The sequence below is a fragment of the Hyperolius riggenbachi genome, chromosome 6 (genome assembly GCF_040937935.1).
Source record: "Hyperolius riggenbachi isolate aHypRig1 chromosome 6, aHypRig1.pri, whole genome shotgun sequence".
Taxonomy (NCBI): Eukaryota; Metazoa; Chordata; class Amphibia; order Anura; family Hyperoliidae; genus Hyperolius; species Hyperolius riggenbachi.
Window position 1 is genome coordinate 266,653,419 of NC_090651.1, and position 18,973 is coordinate 266,672,391.

Below are 18,973 nucleotides of genomic sequence, written 5' to 3' on the forward strand. Positions count from 1 at the left end.
ACTTCCTGTTTCGGTGACAGGAGCTGACAGGCTGGGGACGCGAGTGATTCTTCGCGTTCCCAGACACATTAGCACCCTCTATGCTGCTATATGGTATATGATATATGCTATAGCAACATAGATGGCGATATTGTGGCCAGGAACGTGAAGAATCACTCGCATCCCCAGCCTGTCAGCTCCTGTCACTGAAACAGGAAGTGGCTGCCGGCGGGGCCAGGAGGATCGGAGGGAGATGGAGAGGGCACCGGACAGCTGCAGCGGGCTATTGAAAGCCCCAGGTGAGTAAAACTCATTTTTTTTTGTTTGACTTAAGTGTCCCTTTAATAAAGTCAGATAACTTAAAGGAACACTGTCGATTACCATGTTTTTTTTTTCAATTGAAATAGGAATCGTTTGGAAAGTGCTGCTAAGTACTGGTGTATACATTTGAATGCTTATCTCTTTGTTTACTGGTATCTAATTCCTTTCACACTTTAGTATCCCCAAAACTGACACTGAGTGAACCATGAGGGGAAAGGGATTCCCTCACAATGCATTTGTTAACCCTGTGTGAGAGAAAGCTTGCAGAGAGCTGTCTGCAGAAAGCAGAGGAAATGTATCTTATGTGCAACATAAACATTTGTAATAGTGTGTGAACCAGAGCTGGGACAAGGTCCCCCAGCACCCAAGGCTGAGACACCAAAGTGCGCCCCTCCATCCCTCCCACCTCAGCTGTCACACACGGATTGCTATTAGACTAAGAGGGCCACAGGGCCTACAACCTCCCCAACACCTTAATCTCTAGTTATCTGGCTTGCAGTCACTGCTGTGTATCCCCTTTTCTTATTTCTTTCTGCTTCATACACAATTAGGAATGACAGCTGAATGAATTGTGCGCCCCCTCCTACACTGCGCCCTGAGGCTGGAGCCTCTCCAGCCTATGCCTCGGCCCAGCCCTGGTGTGAACTCTGTTTCAATATTACGCTGTCCTTAGCATGTCAGACTGCAGAGATTCACATATGCAAATAAGACATTGTCATTTTAGAACACTTAGTCTGATAATGTTCCTTCAAACATAATGAATATGATGAATATATGTCACCATCATTGCTACTATACATAGGCCTTGATTCACAAAAAGGGCACAAATCGCACTTAAAGTTTATTAACATTTATGCATGTAACTAAAAATGCATTGCGCAAATAGCATAACTGGAGTAATGTACACAAAGAGCAAGTTGCTAGTATAATGTACTGTACATTGTGCTATGTTAAAGAGAACCTGAACTGAAAATAAAAAGTCAAAATAACCATACACAGGTCATACTTACCTCCTGTGTAGTCTACTACTCAATCTCTTTGTCCTCTCCTGCATCCCATTTGTCCACTGTGATCAATGGAATTCTCTGTCCTACATTTTAAAAATGGCCATTACCCCATATCAGCTTCCTGATCAGCACACTGTTAAACTTTAATATTGCCCACCTGAGCCATAGGGAAACATGTACATTACCTTGCACATTCAGTTTTAACTGACAGCTGCTGATACATAACTGACAGCAACTGGTATATTTTGGTTCTGACAAAATATTGTCAGAACTGGAAGGGATCACTGTAAGAAGAAAACAGTGAGCTTCTGAGAGGAACTGACTGTGAGATTAGTATGTAATCTCCAATCCTGTTGCAGGTGGTTGATTTCAGTGAAGGGTGCAGATCTGGACGATACCTGCCTTGTACAACTATCTCCCAACACTGATGCACAGCAGAGTGGCTATTAGACTATCCTTGAGGTTCATGTAAGGTGAATGCCGGCAACCTAATAAATGTTCAAAAATACCTTTTTCTTGAAAGAGGATCTGTAACATCAAAAGATCCTCTGGGGGGTACTCACCTCGGGTGGGGGAAGCCTCCGGATCCTAATGAGGCTTCCCACACCGTCCTCTGTCCCACGGGGGTCTCGCTGCAGCCCTCCGTACAAGATGACGTCATTATTTACCTTCCCGGCTCCTGCGCAGGCGCTCTGATGGCTGTCGGCTCCGAACTACACGGAAATACCCGATCGCCGTCGGGTCTGCTCTACTGCACAGGCGCAAGTTTCCGGCGCCTGCGCAGTAGAGCGGACCCGACTGAGATCGGGTATTTCCGTGTAGTTCGGAGCGGAAAGCAGCCATAGCGCCCCCGCTGGAGCCTGCAAAGGTAAATATTGAACTGACAGTCGGCTCTGTCGCCGGCTGTTCGGAGGGCTGCAGCGAGACCCCCGTGGGACAGAGGACGACGTGGGAAGCCTCATTAGGATCCGGAGGCTTCCCCCACCCAAGGTAAATACCCCCCAGGGGATCTTTTTGACGTTACAGAGTCTCTTTAACATTGTCTTGTCAGTCAACCAAAAGACCTTAATTAAAATTCCAATTAACAGAATTTTAAAAATAGAGGTTATTCATTGGAAAACATGTTTCTAAAGTCTGACAGATGAGCACAAAGAAAGCAAACATAACATAAGCTAATTGCATAAAACTATGTGGAGACAATGCTCTGTAGCAAGGTTAGTCACATACTGTTCAAGTGTTCAATATAGAGAAAGGAAAGTATGAAGTTTTATTCACTAATATCACTTCTCTGTAATAAAATTTTTCTTCTAAGATTGTTTGCAATGGTAAAAATCATTGGGCAACAATAGATCTCTACAAGAGTTTTGTAATGAGGCATTGTTTTGTTTTAAAGCTTCCTGTTTTACATACTGTAAATACTCGTGTATAAGCTGAGTCAAGTACACTGGCGTAACAATAGGGGAAGCAGCCCCTTCCACCATGGGGGGCCCACTCATGGCTGTTTGGGGGGGCAGGAGGGGTTGCAGCATGAGGGGAGAGCTTTGCACATCAGCGGGGAGGGGGGACAGTCCCCCCCTCCCTCACCTCGGGCTCTCCCCTCTGCGCTCCCCTCCTGCATCTAACTAAGTGTCAGCAGCTGCGGCGGCGGCAGCAGCTATAATTACCTCCATTCACCACGGAGGTTGCTGATCTGCAAGGGCTTCACATTACTTCCAGAAACAGGAAGTAATGTGAAGCCCTTGCAGGTCAGAGACCTCCGGTGGTGAATGGAGGTAATTATAGCTGCTGCCGCTGCCGCTGCTGACACTTTAGATACATGCAGGAGGGGAGCGCAGAGGGGTGAGCCCGAGGTGAGGGAGGGGGGGGACTGTCCCCCCTCCCCGCTGATGTGCAGCATGGCTTTCCCCTCCAGCCCCCCAAAGCGGCCATGAGCAGGCCCCAGGGTGGGGTGGGGGGGCCCGCTCAAATTCTTGCAGGGGGGTCTGGGGACTTCTAGTTATGCCCCTGGTCAAGTATAAGCCAACCCCCCAACTTATACCCTAAAAAACAGGGGAAAATGATTGACCTGAGTAAAAACTAAGCTGGCTTAACATAAAAGTGCTGGTGCATGAGGTAGCAAAGCATAAAACTGTGTGAATGGTCAAAACCTAGTTAAAAACAACAGTGCTGTTGTGAACAAACTGCATTGAACATAAAGCCATACCATAGCACAACACATGCAAGCACACATTCATGGGCCCTCAGTAGTCCCATACATTAGGTCTCATAAAGGGTGACTCTACAATAGCCAAGTGGCTTCAAGCATGGGCTAGTACTGCACAAACAAGCACAATGAAGCAGCAGGAAGCAAAGTAAATAAGTACTGAAGTTCTGGTACGTGGGCGACCGCACGTCGGGCAAATTAGGACGGCAGCCTGGACCCCCCCCCCGGCCAACCCCCGGTCGAATCAGTGGCGGCGCCTCTCGGTAACCCCCCACTAGACTCAGAGCAGGGAAGAGGGAGCAGCAAGCACAGCGGCGGAGAAGGGGGGTCATTTCCTTTCCCTCACCTTAGGGCTCCCCCTTACTCGCTCCCCCCTCCATAATGCAGTGGCGGGTGGCAGCAGAGCAGAACACTTCCTCTATTCCCTGCACACGAGGAAGATTCTGTGTGCAGCTGGTCTGGTCTAGTCAGTGATGTCAGACCAATGACGCACAGATCTCCCTCGCACGCAGGCAATAGAGGAAGTGTTCTGCTCCCCTGGCCCCTGGCGCCCGCTGCCAGCCACTTAATTATGGAGGGGAGACTGAGGAAGGGTGAGCCCCAAGGTGAGGGAAGGAAGGGGAGATGTCCCCCCTTCCCTGCCACTGTCCATACCGGCTGCACCTGTAACTACATAAACTGGGGGGGAGGTCCCTGTCACTACCTGATCTGGTGTGCTCCTGTCACTACCTAAACTGGGGGGTCCCTGTCACTACCTGAACTGGGGGGTTACCTGTCACTACCTGAACTGGTGGGCTCCTGTCACTACCTAAACTGGGGGGTCCCGGTAACTACCTAAACTGGGGGGTGGGGTCCCTGTCACTACCTGAACTGGTGGGCTCCTGTCACTACCTGAACTGGGGGGGGGTCCCTGTCACTACCTGAACTGGTGGGCTCCTGTCACTACCTGAACTGGGGGGGTCCCTTTCACTACCTGAACTGGCGGGCTCCTGTCACTACCTGAACTGGGGGGTCCCTGTCACTACCTAAACTGTGGGGTCCCTATCACTCCCTGAAGTGGGGGGTCCCTGTCACTACCTAAACTGTGGGGTCCCTATCACTACCTGAAGTGGGGGGTCCCTCCCACTACCTAAACTGTGGGGTCCCTATCACTACCTGAACTTCTGTCACTACCTAAACTGGGGGGTCCCTGTCACTACCTAAACTGTGGGGTCCCTGTCACTGCCTGAACTGAGGGGCTCCTGTCACTACCTAAACTGTGGGGTCCCTGTCACTGCCTGAACTGAGGGGCTCCTGTCACTACCTAAACTGTGGGGTCACTGTCACTACCTGAACTGGGGGCTCCTGTCACTACCTGAACTTGGAGGCTCCTGTCACTAACTAAACTAGAAGGCACCTTTCACTACCAAAACTGGGGGGCCCTGTCACTACCTAAACTGAGGGGCCCTCTCACTACCTAAACTGGAGGGCTTCTGGCGCTACCTAAACTAGGGGCACCTGTCACTACCTAAACTATCCAGGCCAGCCAGCCCAGCATCACCACCAGCCAACCAGCCCAGAATCACTGCCAAAAGGGCCACAGCATCACCACCAGTCAGGCCAGCATTTACTCCAACCAGCCAAGCCAGCCCAGCATCACAGCCAGCCAGGCCAGCCCAACATTACCACCAGCCAGGCCAGCCCAGCATCACCGCCAGCCAGGCCAGCCCAGCATCACCGCCAGCCAGGCCACAGCATCACTGCCAGGCCTTTCGGCCCACACATCATCCCCAAGCCAGTCAAAAACAGTATTGCCAGGCCAGCCAAGCACAGCAGCCAGTAGAGGAAAATTCAGAAGCCAGGTGAGAGGTGTCTACCTTAGTAATCTGCCTATTTATGGCTCTTGCTATTCAGTGAGCCAGCACCTATTCAGTAAGGAGATCGATGGGCAAGACTCCCTAACACTGGTACTGCCTACTGAGTGCGCTCTAGTGGCTGCCTCGCAAGTGCTTTGAGTCCGACAGGAGAAAGGCGCTATACAAAAAAAGGAATTATTAAAAAGGAATTATTATTATGTGAAATGCTGTCTATTTATGTGCCTCATAACTGCTGAATTTGTCTTGTTAGGGGCATCATGGTTGCTGAATTTGTTTTGTTGGGGGCCTCATGATTGCTGAATTTGTCTTGTTGGGGGCCTCATGATTGCTGAATTTGTCTTGTTGGGGGCCACATGATTTGTTGGGGGCCTCATGATTGCTGAATATGTCTTGTTGGGGGCCTCATGATTGGTGAATTTGTCTTGTTGGGGGCACATGATTGCTAACTGGGAGACTATGGGAAAAGCTGAATCATCATCATATGAGACAATAGCATTAAACCTACTTTTTCAGCTTTTTAAAACAGAAAATTAAAACTGTGAGGTTCTAAAAAGATGAATACATTTTTCAGGAGTAGGATGGATGAAATTGTTTATCTTCACAGTTTATTTTCAACTTGGATTTTCCATAATGTTCATGTATGAGTTAAAATGTTTGTATTTAGTTTAAATTGCCTTGTTGGCACTTTGCGATAGATAAGTGACTTTGGGTTGCAGTTTTGACACTCGGCCTCCAAAAGGTTCGCCACCACTGTCCTAGTCTAATGTCCCACCATTGCTAAGTTCATGTAAATTTGGCTCCACCCGTGACCACACCCACATTCTGGTCCATGACCACACCCATTTTTCGGTGCGCCGCATAACGTACCCCCAATTCCCCCCCTCCTTTTTGCCCCCCCCCTGGAAAATTCTCTGCGGGCGCCTATCTACTTGTTTGGCTAAATCAGCAGTAACACAGTTCCTGCATGCTAATTAGCAATCTCTTGCAGCTAATTGCATTATCAGCATTATTCTCACAGATCCATTGCTATGGGAAATGCTGACATGAACAAGTCAACTTAAGATCCACAACATTTGTAAGTTATATTTGTAAGTTACTCACATCTGTTAGTGGAGCCCCCATGTGTGTTCGAAACTTGCTGCCACAAGATTCGTTAAAGAGGAACTGTCGCGAAAATTTTAAAATTTAAAACACATACAAATAAGAAGTATGTTTCTTCCTGAGTAAAATGAGCCATAAATTACTTCTCTCCTATATTGCTAGCATGCACAGTAAGTAATAGAAATCTGACATTACCGACGGTTTTGGGCTAGTCCATCTCTCCATAGGGGATTCTCAGCATGACTTTTATAAATACATTCCCTGAAAAAGATTTATACATAGATGCTAGCCAGCCTCCCTGCTAACCATACACTTTTTTGGCAGTTGGACGGCGCAACTGCCATTCACTAAGTGCATTTTGAAAATAAAGAAATCCCTGTGAAACCCCCATGAGGAGATGGGCTAGTCCAAAACCTATCGGTTCTGTCAGATTTCTATTACCTACTGTAAGTGACAGCAAATTAGTAAAAAAAAGCGAATTAGGGCTCATTTTACTCTCATTTTACTCTGGAAGCAACATACTTCTTAAATGTATATGTTTACATATATTTTACATTTTAAGATTTTCGCGACAGAGGTCCTTTAAAACTTAAAGCGGGTCAAGTCAAGGTGTGGCTGTGTATGCCCTAAGATCGCAATTACCTCTCACTGTTACAGTCAGTGTCCGTCTGACAATACAAGTCCTTGCAGCGGGCAGCCACAAATTCCTGGGCAACTATCAATGAAGAGTTAGGTAGAAGTAGCATCATAGCGTCAAGCCATCTTCTGCTATTGATTGCAGCCCGCATGGGGAACCAGGAGATGTGGGAGGGAGATGGACCTCTTTGGCAGCCAGGTCGGCAGCATTCAGCAGCATCACAGCACAGCAACAATCAGTCTATTGCAGCCTGTATGGGGAACCGGGACCTCTGTGGCAGGCAGGTCGGCAGCGTGGAGCAGTGTTATGGCCAAACATGAATCCTGCAGGCGCCGTGAGTACACGCCTCACTGCACACCACTATGCTTACATATGTAGCGGGACACTACACATACCGCTCTGGTAATGGGACAGAGAGAGAAGGGAGAGAGAAGCGACAAAAGCATGTTGCTGTGTGTGTGTGGGGGGGGGGGGGGGTCATTCTGGTGGAAAGAGAGGAGATGGTAGCACATTCCGAAGTGGGGAGCGAGGCTAATAAAGCATACCCCTCCATCCGGGGGGGGGGGCACATTTCTTTTTGCATATACCAGTGACTTGTGTATAAACTGAAACCCCCACTTTTGGCCACTTTTTTGGACCCAAAAACACAGCTTCTACATAAGTATATATGGTACCTTTTTTTAAATTGACAACCAAATCTCCATTGCCTGGTTTATCCTGCATTAATATTATTTAGTATTTATATAGTGCTGACATCTGCAGCAGCACTGAACATAGTAAACAGTTGTGTCACTTAAGTAATTGAATTAATAAACAAATTAACATATCTGTATATTTTTGGGATGTGGGCAGAAACATGTGCTATCCATGAAGAAGCAAGCAGAAGGTGTCAAGCAGACAGAAGCTCTCTGCCTGACATACTCACACCGGCCTTCTCATTTGCAGTGGTGAGTTACAGTGGCAACAGCTGACACGTCATGGACCAAACTGTGCAGCTTTCACTGCCCCAAATCCCCTGGTAGTCAAATTTAACTGTTTACTGGAAAAATTGATTTTTCACAGACTGATTATAACAACATTAAAAGAATAAAATAAGCAGAGTGGGACAAAGTGACTTGCCAAGGCTGCCACACTTTGCATCACACTAGTCTTATGGGTTTTTAATCCTGTCTACCGATCTCACCAACAACAACTAACGCTATGAATTGACCCTTTGTTATGGACATTTTATTATTGGGTTACACTAAAGAATGGTTCGGTCCCCTTACTTCCTGTACTGATGAATTCATAATGAGGTAATTATTGAGACTAAATCCTGACAAAAATTTTATTTCTTCACTGTTTTGATGAAGATTATTTTATTGCTGTGTATGATTATTTTGGTATTTTGCACCTCACTTCCCACTCCATTGATATTTGATACTGAAACAGGAAGGGATGACAATTCTATCCAGCAAGTACAGAAATTTACACAAAAAAAACCCCCAAAATGTTCTAATATTACTCTACTTTATCCTGAACTAAAGCTAGGCACTCATAATAGATTAAACGTGGCCAAGATGGTCACTAACAAATCAGGCATTCATTTATCTAACTATTTTAGCGTGGGCGCAGTAGCCTAAAGATCGTTAGCAAAGTCCAATGACCAACTGACCTCCAAGTGAATTGTAATCTCCCTAACTCTGCCCACTGGAAGCCGATCTATTGTGCACCACATGTTATCCCTCCTCCCCCATGACAACAGCTGTATTGCCAACTAGAGATGGCCCGAACCTCCGATTTTCGGTTCACGAACCGGGTTCGCGACACGAAAGGTGGGTTTGCGCAAACTTTCGCAAACCACAATAAACTTCAATGGGGAGGCGAACTTTGAAAACTAGAAAAATGTATGCTGGCCAGAAAAGTGATGGAAAAGATGTTTCAAGGGGTCTAACACCTGGAGGGGGGAATGGCGGAGTGGGATAGTTGCCAAAAGTCCTGGGGAAAAATATGGATTGGATGCAAAGCAGCATTTTAAGGGCAGAAATCACATTGAAGGCTAAATTGCAGGCCTAAAGTGCTTTAAAACATCTTGCATGTGTATACATCAATCAGGAAGTGTAATTAGAGTACTGCTTCACACTGACACACCAAACTCACTGTGTAACGCACCGCAAACAGCTGTTTGCGTAGCGACGGCCGTGCTGGACTGGTGCGCACCATGTCGAGATTGCTCTTCCTCACTCAGTGATGTCAGGTAATGTCTGACTGCCTTATCAACTTTCGATGGTTCTTTCTCTACCATTGTTAAAGCATACATCTATTTATTTAAATATTTGTTCTGCTTGCTGTTCAGTACCTGCATCGAGAATCTTTTATGGAGGGCAAGTCTGCCATTGCGAGTGACCACGGGTAATGGCCGGGGAATCCTGGTTTGATTCCGGTCCGGAGTGGGAGCCTAAGAAATGGCTACCACCACCACACATCCAAGGAAGGCAGCAGGCACGCTGTTGGCAAAGGAGCAGGAACGGCTACCACATATATCCAAGGAAGGCAGCAGACATGGCATGCACGTCCCGAGATAGTGACCAAAAAATAACAATACAGAAGGACTTTCGAGGCCCTGCTGTAGATGACACTGATAGACTGTACTACCTGTAACGAGAATCTTTTATGGAGGGCATGTCTGCCATTGCGAGTGACCACGGGTAATGGCCGGGGAATCCTGGTTCGATTCCGGTCCAGAGTGGGAGCCTAAGAAACGGCTACCACCACCACACATCCAAGGAAGGCAGCAGGCACACTGTGGGCAAAGGAGCAGGAACAGCCAGTGGCGTACCTAGCGCATTTGACACCTGGGTATTAAAAGACACCCTCCCCCCCCAAAAAAAGTGGGTGTGGCTATAACCTGCGGCACGCGAAGCGCACTGCGTGCTATGGGAAAATGGCGCCTGAAGCCCTGCACTGCAGACTCAAAGTCTCCAGAGCAGGGCTTCAGACGCCATTTTACTGTAGCCCTGCTCCGCCGCAGCTGTGGGCTGCTGCTGTCAGTGAACTGACACGGAGTCTTTTAGACGCCGAAATTCAGTTCACGCTGGGGGTGCTTTAGGGTGCTTGGAGAATGGTGCTGCCATTGCCCCAGTATAGCTAGTATAGTTGCCCTTAGTGTAGGTAATATAGTTGCCCCAGTATAGCTAGTATAGTTGCCCCCAGTATAGCTAGTACAATTGCCCACAGTATAGCTTGTACAGTTGCCCCCAATGAAGTTAGTATAGTTTCCCCAGTATAGTTAGTATAGTTGCCCCAGTATAGCTAGTATGGTCACCCCCAGCCAGTATAGCTAGTATAGTTGCCCCCAGACAGTATAGCTAGTATAGTTGCCCCCAGCCAGTACAGTTAGTATAGTTGCCCCCAGCCAGTATAGCTAGTATAGTTGCCCCCAGCCAGGATAGCTGCCCCCAGTATAGCTAGTATAGTTGCCCCAGCCAGTATAGCTAGTATAGTTGCCCCAGCCTGTATAGTTGCCCCCAGTATAGCTAATATAGTTGCCCCCAGTATAGCTAATATAGTTGTCCCCAGTATAGCTAGTATAGTTGTCCCCAGTATAACTATTATAGTTGCCCCCAGTATGGCTAGTATAGTTGTCCCCAGTATGGCTAGTATAGTTGCCCCTAGTATGGCTAGTATAGTTGCCCCCAGTAAGCTAGTATAGTTGCCCCCAGTAAGCTAGTATAGTTGCCCCCAGTAAGCTAGTATAGTTGCCCACAGTAAGCTAGTATAGTTGCCCCCAGTAAGCTAGTATATTTGCCCCCAGTAAGCTAGTATAGTTGCCCCCAGTGTAGGTGCCCCAGGAGTGGGAAGCAGGGCTAGATGGAGGGGCTGTGGAGGGGTCCCTCACCTGGGACCCCTCGTTCTGTCTCTCTCCCCCCTCCAGAATAGCGGCGACAAGTGCGAGGCGGACGAAGGCGTACAGAGAATTACTCACCTAACCTCCGCGATCCAAACATCATGACGTTACAGGTCTCCGCCTCCAATGCCGCCCACTGTGCTTCCGCTAATCAGGAAGCACAGTGGGCGGCATTAAAGACGGAGACCTGTAACGACATGACGCTGCGCTCCACGCTTGGAACGCGGAAATCAGGTGAGTAATTGTCCATACGCCTCCGGCAGGGATGGCTACCACACACATCCAAGGAAGGCAGCAGGCATGGCATGCACGTCCCGAGGTAGTGACCAAAAATAATAATACAGAAGGACCTTTAAGGCCCTGCTGTATATGTGAGATGAATCAACTTTAAATCCTTTAACGAGAATCTGTTATGGAAGTCTGCCATCCATTCAAGTGAAAGGTATGCACTGACTGCCAGGTATAATACAATGTGCAGTCAAAGATGCAGTGAAAGGTATGCAGTGACTGCAAACAGCTGTTTGTGTAGTGACGGCCATGCTCGACTGGTGCGCACCAAGATGAGAGTGCAGGTGATGGCGGCTTTCCAGCCGATATGGTCGCCAGGCTGAGGTAGCTGAATGACAGAACAGTGATTGTCCAGCTGATCAAATTTGGTCTGTCTACAATGAAACAACGACCTTATTATCTTTGGTGTGCCACCCCATGCTCATATAGCCAGTGGTCATTGCTTCATTGTGATACGCAAGCCCCTTCACAGCGGCAAGGTAATGATCACGAAGGGGAATGGGCACATGTACATGCCTTTTGTTTTGTTGTTGCAGCCGCACTGCAGCCAGAAAAATTAGGCAGGCATGTACACACACCAGAAAAAGTATTATAGCGGCCGCTGCTAGCAGCGGCCTAAAAAATTCAGGAATCCGCCTGGAGTCCTGGACCCTGTTGCTGGTGGCGGAGAAAGCAGTCAAGCGGCCTGCAGGCAGAGGTGCTGTGTGGGGAGCGACTTGGGGCAGGCAGCCAGTCACACGGCGTGCAGGCAGAGATGCTGTGTGTGGGGACTGACTTAGTCTTTGGGCGGGCAGTAGCCCTCCGGGATCCGTGCCTCATTCATTTTGATAAAGGTGAGGTACTAAACACTTTTGTGACTTAGGCGACTTCTCTTCTCAGAGACAATGCCTCCAGCTGTGCTAATGGTGCTTTCTGACAGGACGCTTGAGGCAGGGCAAGACAGAAGTTGGATGGCAAATTGGGACAGCTCTGGCCACAGGTCAAGCCTGTGCACCCAGTAGTCCAAGGGTTCATCGCTGCTCACAGTTTCTACATCCACACTTAAGGCCAGGTAGTCAGCTACCTGCCGGTCCAGGCGTTGGTGGAGGGTGGATCCGGAAGTGCTAAGGCGAGGCATTGAACTAAAGAATGTCCGCATGTCCGACATCACCATGAGATCGCTGGAGTGTCCTGTCCTTGCCTGTGTGGACGTGGGAGAAGGATTACTGGCAGTGATACCTTTTTTGCGTTGTGCTGTGACATCACCCTTAAGTGCATTGTAAAGCATAGTTGCCAGCTTGTTCTGCATGTGCTGCATCCTTTCTGCCCTCAGGTGAGTTGGTAACATGTCCGCCACTTTGTGCCTATACCGAGGGTCTAGTAGCATGGCCACCAAGTACAGCTCATTCCCCTTGAGTTTTTTTATACAGGGGTCCCTCAACAGGCCGGACAGCATGAAAGACGCCATCTGCACAAAGTTGGATGCAGATGTACTATCCATCTCCTCTTGCTCTTCCTCAGTGACGTCAGGTAAGTCCTCCTCCTCCCACCAGCCACAAACAATATCACGAGAACGTCAAGCAGCACAAGCCCCCTGCGACGCTTGCTATGGTTGTTTTTCTGCCGCCGCCTCCTCCTCCTCCAAAGAAACACCTTCCTCATCATCCGAGTCTGACTCCTCTTCCCCACACGACTGTTCCTCCTCCTCCTCCCTCTGTGCCGCCGCAGGTGTTGAGGAAACATCTGAATCTGATGAAAATTGCTCCCACGACTGTTCCTGCCGTAACTGTTCCTCATCACGCTCCTCCACAGCTTGATCCACCACTCTACGCACAGCACGCTCCAGGAAGTAAGCGTACAGGATCAAGTCGCTGATCGTGCCTTCACTGTGACTCTCCAGGTTGGTCACCTCCTCAAACGGCCGCATGAGCCTGCATGCATTTCACATCAGTGTCCAGTTGTTGGGCCACACCATCCCCATCTCCCCAGATTGTGTCCTTTTACTGTAATTGTACAGGTACTGGGTGACAGCTTTCTCCTTTTCTAGCAGGTGAGAGAACATGACCAGGGTCGAATTCCAGCGAGTCGGGCTATCACATATCAAGCGTCTCACTAGCAAATTGTTTCTCCGCTGTATGTCTGCAGAGTGTGCCATGGGCGTGTAAGACCGCCTAAAATTCCCATCCAACAAGCCTGGATATTTTGACACAAATCTTTGAATGACTAGAATCAGCACATGTGCCATGCAGGGTACATGTGTCAGCTTTCCCAAATTCAAAGCGGGAAGAAGATTGCTGCCGTTGTCACACACCACGTTGCCGATCTCCAGCTGGTGTGAGGTCAGCCACTGATTCACCTGTTTGTTAAGAGCAGCCAGGAGAGCTGGCCCAGTGTGACTCTCCGCTTTGAGGCAAGACATGTCTAAGATGACGTGACACCATCGTACCTGGCATGCAGCATAGGCCCTGGGGAGATGGGGCTGTGTAGCTGAAGAGGAGATCGCAGCACCAGTAGAGTTGAACTGCCACTCAGCCAAGGAGGAGGAGGATGACGACAGCGAAGAGGATGTAGAAGGAGGAGAGGAGGTGGCAGGAGGCCTGCCTGCAAGCCGTGGAGGTGTCACAAGTTGATCCGCTGTACAGCCACGTACTCCCTGCTTGCCATCGGTCACCAGGTTGACCCAATGGGCTGTGTAAGTTATATACCTGCCCTGCCCGTGCTTGGCAGACCAGGCATCCGTGGTCAGGTGGACCCTTGACCCAACGCTGTGTGCCAGAGATGACACCACTTGCCTCTCAACTTCACGGTACAGTTTGGGTATCGCCTTTTTAGAGAAATAATTGCGGCCTGGTATCTTCCACTGCGGTGTCCCAATGGCCACAAGTTTACGGAAGGCCTCAGAGTCCACCAGCTTGTATGGTAACAGCTGGCGAGCTAACAGAGGAGCAGGAACCGCTCAAGCGCAGAGGCGGAGTAGAGGAGGGTGGCTGTGAAAGTGCAAGGGAGAAAGCGGCTGAAGATGCTGCACCTGAAGGAGGAAGAGGAGATGGCTTTTCTTTTGTGCACTGATTTTGCTCAGGTGCTCTTCCCATTGCAGTTTGTACCTTTTCTCCATGTGCCTTCATAAGGCACTTGTCTCTACGTGAGTGTTGGCCTTTCCACGGCTCAATTTTTGGAGGCAGAGAAAACAGATGGCATTGCTCTGATCTGAGGCAGACACATTAAAACATTTCCAAACCACTGAGCCCCCCTGGGGTGATGGCACTATGGTGGCATCAGCAGCTGATGTTGAAGGGCATGTTGGTTGGCTGTACATAGGTGGCGATACATGACGCCGGACACTGCCACCAGCTGTTTCTGATGACGAGCTCCCCCTGCTTCTTTCAGCAACTCGTCTCTTCCTACTCCTCTCTGATTCCTCCTCTGAACTGTCCCCTGTTCATCTCCTCTATTGGGAACATACGTGGGATCCGTATCATCGTCATCATCATAATCATCCAGCCCAGCTTTGCTTGCCTCAGACGCCTCCAAAACTGTTCGCACAGCAGGTACTTTATCATCTACACACGTTACGTCCATAGTGTTGCCGCCTAACTCAGACATATGAGGTGTTGTAACTTGCTTAGCGCCTTCATCTGGTTGTAACAATAATGACTGTGAATCAGTTAATTTCACACCAATTAACTCCTGCGAAGTGTCAAATGCAACGGATGTGGTGCTTGTAGAAGCACTGGTGGCTGTGGAAGATGAGGTGTTCTGTGTTAAATAGTCAACCCCGTCCTGACAATCTTGGGAGTTGATGGGAACGTGCCTTCTTCTGAGCACTGTACTTTGGGCCAGGGCCGCACGAAATCACATCAACATGACGTCGCACAGACCTGCCGGGTGGCCTTCCTCTGGGTCTGCCTCTACCTTGCCTGTTTTGTCCGTTGTGTCCATATCAGGGGGGATGAAGTGAAAGGTATGCACTGACTTGACTAATACAATCTGCAGACACACAGGCGCAGTTAAAAGGTATGCACAGAGTGGTATATCACTGAACACAACAGGTAAGTATATGCAGTGATGAGGTGGGTGCACTGAACACAACAGGTAGGTATATGCAGTGATGGGTATTACAATGTGCACCTGTCACACACAGACAGGTAGCGGACAAGCACAATGCCACTGCGTGCCCTCAACTAACGTAGGTAGGTGGGTGCACTGTGAACAACAGGTAGCTAGGTTTATGCAGTACTGGGTATTACAACGTGCACCTGTCACACACAGACAGGTAGCGGACAGGCACAGTGACACTGCGTGTGTTCACGTAAGTAGGTGGGTGCACTGTGAACAACAGGTAGGTACGTATATGCAGTACTGGGTATTACAATGTGCACCTGTCACACACAGACAGGTAGCACACAGGCACAGTGACACTGCGTGCACTCACGTGGGTAGGTGGGTGCACTGGGAACAACTGGTAGGTAGGTATATGCAGTACTGGGTATTACAATGTGCACCTGTCACACACAGGTAGCGGACAGGCACAGTGACACTGCGTACACTCACGTAGGTAGGTGGGTGCACTGTGAACAACAGGTAGGTAGGTATTTGCAGTACTGAGTATTACAATGTGCACCTGTCACACACAGACAGGTAGTGGACAGGCACAGTGACACTGCGTGCGCTCAACTTATGTAGGTAGGTGGGTGCACTGTGAACAACAGGTAGGTAGGTATATGTAGTAATGGGTATTACAATGTGCATCTGTCACACGCACAGGTAGTCACTGAATGTGCTGGGCCTGGCAGTGGCACACACACAGTATGAATTAGCAAGGCTTTCTATGCAACACAAGTGTCAGTGGGACACACAGAAAAAAAATAGATCACAAGAACAAGATTAGCTCTCAAAAGAGCTGTTGTGGGGTGCTATTTTAGCAATAAGAATCAGCAAGGAGCAAACTAACAAGCCTACAAGAGCCTAACTAATCTTTCCCTATGAAAGTCTGCAACAGCAGCAGCTGTCCCTTCTCTATTTACTGCAGGCACACGAGTGAGTAAAATGGCCGGCGGTGCCTGCCTTTTATAAAAGGGGGAGTGGCTACAGGAGGGAGTGTAGCCTGATTGGCTACAATGTGCCTGCTGACTGTGATATAGAGGATCAAAGTTGACCCTAATGGTACATTATGGGGGTGAACCGAACTTCCGGAAAAGTTTGCGTTCGCTGGCGAACGCAAACCACCAAAGTTCACCGGCGAACCATTTGGGCCATCTCTATTACCAACTTCTGGGCTAAAGACACATTTGTACAGAACTCAGCCCCAAACTGTCACCCGAGGGATCGAGCCCGAATCCCTGTAGGCAGCAGTACTCTCACACATGTGTACACACCATCTTTCCAAGGGAATTTGCACAGACAAATACTTTTACATGAAGCCTGAGAACAAAACTAAGAATTCATTGACTTGACTCCCATAAGGCGATCACACACAATAGAATGAAAATATCCAATTTTTTGGCAATTTGATAAAAATGAACAGTGGTAAGTAAAATACATTTTTTTTCAATAAAACTTGATTGGAAGTGTTGAAAATTTCTGTACAACTTTTCAGAAGACTGCGTGGTTTAGGATAGATGGCCAATTTCTTACAATTTTTTAATCATTTTGGTTTCATAATTGTAGAAACATTGAACACGTGTGGGTGATACATTGGTCAGATTTTTCAAATGTTAAACTCAATCAGAAAAATTGATTGTAATTCTCAAATTGAAAAAAGAAATATAAAAAGATGCATCACGTGTGGCCACCTTTAACAAGATAAGTGTCTTGATAAGAAATATAGAATACATTTCAAATCTCCACCTAGTTAACATAAGCTACAGAGGGCAATTGAGTGCCATAGAACTGATATGATGATATGTTTTCATTAGAGTTCAGCAGCAGACAGGCTACAGATGCAAGCTGTAAACATGAAAGTAATTGTGGCTTCCGCTGTTAGTTATCTGCTAATTAACAGCAAACAGATATTTATCCACATTACTGAAACTATCAAAGACAAATGACCATTGATGGGAGAAAATGAATTGATGATTTGTGAACTGTGATTTTTTCCAAGTCTGATGTAGTTTGCAGAAATAGCATAGAACTAATTTAGTTTACACATCACATAGCATTGCAATTAAGAAAAGTACAACATTACACATAATATAGTATATGTAATATGCTGCCTCAGATTATAAAGGCATGTAGAACCATTTAGTCAATTTCACAGACTTACAGTAAAATGCACTTTAACTAATTATCTAAGAACACTTTTTTATCTGCGGCCATTTATTGAAATATATGATTTTTAACAAAACAATAATAAGAACATTATTATTAATATTATTATTATTATTATTATTATTATTATTATTATAATTCTCTGCCTGTGCATATTTTTTTAAGTCATTATCTCCTCATATTTTCCTTATGCAAAATATAGGTGTGTACATCCCTATGATCTTCAAATTTACCACTCTTCGTCAGCTTTCTTTCTTGCCTTTACCTCTCATGTTTCCCGACTCCTTTTTCTGCCCCCCGCCCACCTCTCCTTCCCCTACACACACTCACACACACCAGCTTAAACATTGGAGAGCCCGTGCTGCACAGTAGAATTTGTTATTTGGTAGTTAACACATTTGTGTGAAGCTTTTCCTTACTTTATCACACTCTCTGCTTTCTTTCTATCCAATGTGGGTATTATCATTTGGCAGCAATGCAGGGCCCCCAGTTCAAATCTCAGCAAGGGCACTAACTGCATGGAGTGGGAATGTTCTCCCCATGTCTGTGTGGGTTTTCTCCGGGCACTCCCGTTTCCTAACACATCCCAAAAACATACAAATAAGTTAATTGGCTTCTTCCTAAATTTGCCCTAGACTACGAAAAATACACTACACAATACATACATAGGGCTTGATTCACAAAGCCATGTTAACTGTTTAGCACGGGTGTGCTAAACAGTTAGCACGTGAAGGGCCGTTCGCGGACTTTTGCGCACGCAATTTTCACACGAATCGCGGCAATTTGCATGCGCAAAAGTCCGCGATCGCGCGAATCGCGGCACTTTGCGCGCGCAAAAGTCCGCGAACGGCACTTCACGTGCTGTCTGTCTAGCACACCCGTGCTAAACAGTTAGCACGGCTTTGTGAATCAAGCCCATAGACATATGACTATTGTAGGGATTAGATTGTGAGCCCCTCTGAGGGACAGTTAAGTGACAAGACACTGTGAGGTTCCCTGATCCATCGTTAGGTGAGTATTAGCTTTATACATAGAGATTCGGATTTTTACACCACCCCCCCCCCCCCCCCCCCCAAACTGAGATATGGAAACATATGCTCTATATGCAGAGTAAATGTTCATAGTGAACAATTCAAGTTTTAGCAATTTTACTTTTGAAAAAGTATAAACAATGTGTTGTTATGCTCTGGAGATATCTTAGTAAATGGCCCATGGCATTGCAGACTGCAGTGCAGTGAGTTACAATACCGAGTTGCCGTTGTGCCACACCACAACGTACCACTGAGACTGCGGCCTTAAAGATGTTCAGATGTTCAGAAATACACAGAACATTCTTTTTAATATATGGAAATGCTTAATTCGTCTTCTTGATGCTACTTACATATCATACATTCATATGCATAATTATATTTTACCAATTATGTACTTGGGTGATTATTTTATTTATTT